Here is a 4,733-nt window from a genome sequence, read left to right as displayed (position 1 = left end):
TGTTTCAACAAGTACAACTATGAAACTACTAGAAATGTCGATGACCTCTGGAAAGAGTACTCCTGGACTCCTCATAACAGCCAGAATCTGTGAGCCACCGAGCGTGTGTAGACATAATACTAGCAACTCCCAGTGTTTCTGTCATTCCTCCTGAGATTATTCATGCCTACAGGGTGAGATGAGACCCTTTGTGCTCAAATGTCTCAAAAGATAATTCAATGGCCTTTTGTCTAGTTTATCCTCAGAATTGAGAAATAAAATATGGGAGAGGGATGCAGAATCCTGGATTCTTTTATCATTAAATTTTCTTTTTAATTTAACTTTATTTATTTATTTGATAAAGAGAGAGAAAGAGAGCATGCGCACAAGCCAGGGGAGGGGCAGACTCCCGGCAGAGCAGGGAGCCTGATGTGTGCCCCTCAGTCCCTGGACCCTGGGATCATGACCTGAGTTGAATGCAGACCCTTAACTGACTGAGCCACCCACATGCTCTCATTAAATTTTCTTGATGCTTTTTTAGTACTTGGCAAGTTGTTATCTCATGGATTGTTGTAATTCCACAAATATGAGTCAAAGTCTTCCTTTGCCTTAGATTAACCATTGATACCCACAGAAATAAAATGTATAACCATAAGAAAGCAAAACAAAACAAAACAAAAAACAGAACCTAGAGGAATTAACAATGATGATATCCAACTTTCCCTAAATTAGGAAAACAAAGAGAAATGCAAATTAAACCAGGTGGAAGTTTCCCTTTAATTGTGAAAGTCTCTCATTTAAAAGAAATAAATTATTAAAATAAATCTGAACTAAATTCATTTGATAAACTACTTTTTTAATCGCAGGTACACTTTTTACAATGCTGTATTTCCTAAGTTGCACGACCCAGTCACACTCATTACAATGTTTGATGGCTTGGCTACTGTTCTAAAATTCTGCAATAGGAAAGCCTCAGTTTTTGAATTATATATGCTAAACTGAGAATTTGCCCAGTTTCCCTAAATATCAAGTCATGATACACCTTAGCTATTTTTATTTTATTTATTTATGATAGGCACACAGTGAGAGAGAGAGGGGGGGGGGCAGAGACAGAGGCAGAGGGAGAAGCAGGCTCTATGCACCGGGAGCCTGACGTGGGATTCGATCCCAGGTCTCTAGGATCGCACCCTGGGCCAAAGGCAGGCGCTAAACCGCTGCGCCACCCAGGGATCCCAGCTATTAGCTTTTTAAAAAAGATATTTTAACTCTTTAGGTGACTATCAGGCTGAAGGTTAAGAGCCTTTGGAAAGTTCAACATACCCACCAAGAATGCCAGAAGTCATTAGTTTAAAAAGATGAATAGCCCAGGTGGCGCTGTTTCACAACAGCTGCTAACCCCCAGAACAGCTAGCTACATGCATCAGCCTATCCTCACTGCTATTCCTGACTCCGTGAGTTGCACACAACTAGACTAATTTACTATTTTAAAATGTATTTTTTCACATTTTAAAGATTTTTATTACCTTAATTACAGCACCATTTATGGCTATTGATTTTTCTATATTATTGCATGTTAAGATTTATTTTCCTGCTTATTATCAATAAAATAAGCTGGCTTTGGTGGGGGGTTGGTGGGAATAGAAGCCTGGGATATCATTTCACTGGCATAAAACTTCTACATAATAAAACCAGTCCATCAACCTTTTTTCTAATCCCCTTCTTCCATTTGCTCTGATTTGGCTGGTTTTTCTAAATAGCATCCCTAAGTGTAAGAATTACTTATTGATAGTCAGACCATGGAACCTAGAATTCCTGTTTATATGCAGAGCTAAGTGCTTGTGATGACATTTACATAAGGCTCCCTAACCTTGTAGGTAAATTTTGAAGACTTCAAACTTTAACTTGGAAAACAGCAATTTTTTCTCTCCTTTTCTTTCTTTTTTTTTTTTTTTTTTGTAAGCCAAGTTCCAAAGAATGAAGAAGAAAAAAAAAAAAAAAAGGGAGAAGAAAGAAAGATAAACCTAAAGCTGCCCCTTGTTTTAACCATTATCTAATTTCTCTTTTGTAGGATTTCAGTTTACCTCAAGTCATTTTCCATAAAACCATAAATCTCCACTTTTGTTTTCTTTTGTATCCCTCTGTATGTAGTTTACTACCTTTTGGGCTCATATATATTCATTTCTTTACTTATTTGGTAGTAAGCTTTCTGAAATAATATTTGTGTAATATTTTTCTATTTCCAATTACTTTTCATATGTTACCTAATTCAATTTTATCAATGGTCTTGGGGGAACGGCATGGTTTAGTCATCATCTGTGTTTTATAAATGAAACAATTGAGTCTCCTGGAAGCAATTGACTTTCTTGAGATCACGGGCAGAACTAATAAGTGAGTTCAGAATAGAGCAAAATTGATTTCTTACATAATGGATCCTCTTCCAGGACTTTAAGCAAAATCACACAGTGATTTTTTTCAAATGGTGAAAAATCCTACATGTGAAACTTCTAATGCTCTGATAGTCTCAGATAAATATAGATATTTTTTAACTTTAGTGTCTTCAGATTGGGTGAATATGGTAAGAAAATATCCAAACATCTAAATGTTTAATAAGAAAATGTCTACATGCTTATAATCTATGTATCTTAAATTAGGGTACCAGGGCATTGAAGCCACAAGGATTAGCATGAGATATTCTTTCATAGTATCTATTTTATTTAAAAGGTTAGAACATGAAGGTTAAAGGTTTGTGTTCATACATGTGTGCATACCTGTGCAGCCAAAATCATCTCTTTGTCATGCCAGACAATCTTGAATTTTTATTTTTTTTATTATTTTTTAATCTTGAATGTTTAAAACTAAAAATGCATAGAGAAGAACTTTCTTTATTGTGTATCAAGAATTCATCAGCAATAATTACTCACTGAATTCATTTCAGAATGGTAATTTTTTTGGTTAAAATATGTGGGTTTGAATACTTATTGTTCCAGTTATAAACTTGTAACAAAGTAAGAATTATCTCGATAGCACACTTTACAAGCTTAAGAATGAGAAAGTGTTGGTCAGATATTTTAGAGATTACAAATTCAACGTTGAACTATTATTTTTCTTCACAGAATAAAAGAAATTGTGACAAAGTTGTATTAAGCCATTGTTCCCTCTGAATTGTTAAGAAAGACTCACAAAGCTGGACACTCCATCAGTAACTTGAATACAGAAAGGGAAAAAAAACTGTGTTTATCACACATGCCAAAGCCAATGCAATGAAAATGAAGTTTGGAGGTTAGATGAAGAAATTCATTCATGGGAAGTATGAGTCACTTGAAACTCTTGTATTTATATATGATAAAATTACAGAGTCAGTGGCAAATAAGAATGTTCTTATGCAAATTCCTCCACAGATAAATTTTTTGAGAAATATTTCTCTGAGACTATTAAAGAGACTGACTGGTACAACAGGTATTCTATCAAACCACAAAGCAATATAAACAACTTCAGCAATAGAAATATGCTCTTGAAATTTCTATCCTATTGCCTCAAAAGCTTCACTCAACTGCCATTCATTCCACAGCATTATAGACACCTCTCCTCAGTGGTTATTCTGTTATGGCTCATAAAACAGTGAAAAACTTTTGCCCCTTAACAGTCACATATTAATATAAATATGAGTTCAAAAATATTACAAAATTTAATCTGAGAAAAAAAAAAAGACAACTACTGCTCTCTGTCTGTATGTTGAACCTGGCATGGAAGATCAGACCTCCTAGATTCAACCCAGTCTTCTGAGACTAATAAACTCAGTTGCTCTTTCACACGCTCATAGCTAGGAAACCTGTTAGCAGCAGTTGTTTCTACTGATAAGCAATTTAAAATGTTTATGTCATAAAAAAGGTGAATATGTTATGAAATACAATAGATTTTGTATACATTTTAAGATAGGATCTAAGGCTTAATTTTATGGTTATTATATAACCACTTGGACTATGTTCCCTGGCTATAAGAAATATTTTTAAGTGTTTTTCCAAGGGTTATTTTTATGTAAAAACTGAAATATCGTTATTTTAGTGCCTTTATTCCACCTAAGAGTTCCATGTTAAACATATTTATTGGCTAGTCTTTTTTTTAATTTTTATTTATGTATGATAGTCACACAGAGAGAGAGAGAGAGGCAGAGACATAGGCAGAGGGAGAGGGAGAAGCAGGCTCCATGCACCGGGAGCTCGACATGGGATTCGATCCCGGGTCTCCAGGATCGTGCCCTGGGCCAAAGGCAGGCACCAAACCGCTGCGCCACCCAGGGATCCCCATTGGCTAGTCTTAAAGACAAAGTTGAAAGGCTGCTTATTATAAATAATGAGAGCAAAGACTTGGGAATCAGGTAAACATCAGCTGAAATTTTTGAATACCACTTTCTAAATGATGTCACCTTTGGTCTTCATTTAACCATCCTTGGTCCTTTTTTTTTTTTTTTTAATCTATTGCTAAAATAATTTTACTGCTTTCCTATAAGGATGAAAAAATTAACATAAGGCATTTAGTGCAGCGCCTGCCAAAGGATATATACTCCCTGAGGACAGATATCTGATTTCTTTCTATCTCTATGTCCCAGCACATAAAACAGTGCCTGGCAGGGAGTTAGAAGTGTTTATCAGGATGATCTGGAGGTTTCCTCTAAGAAATTTAAGAACTAGTTCCTTCCAGCTGCTACTTTGAACCTGTAATATGAGGATACTCCAAAGTATAATCCTGCTGATGCT

The 4,733-nt window shown here is 35.4% G+C and overlaps 1 protein-coding gene across 8 annotated transcripts in view; it reads left to right on the top strand.

Moving 5' to 3' along the window:
* PIK3C2G (phosphatidylinositol-4-phosphate 3-kinase catalytic subunit type 2 gamma) overlaps positions 1-4,733 on the top strand; it is a 368,003-nt gene that overhangs the window by 276,700 nt on the left and 86,570 nt on the right. The gene's annotated exons all lie outside the window — the stretch shown is intronic.

The sequence above is a fragment of the Canis lupus genome, chromosome 25 (genome assembly GCF_048164855.1).
Source record: "Canis lupus baileyi chromosome 25, mCanLup2.hap1, whole genome shotgun sequence".
NCBI lineage: Eukaryota > Metazoa > Chordata > Mammalia > Carnivora > Canidae > Canis > Canis lupus.
This window is presented reverse-complemented; position numbering and strand designations above follow the sequence as displayed.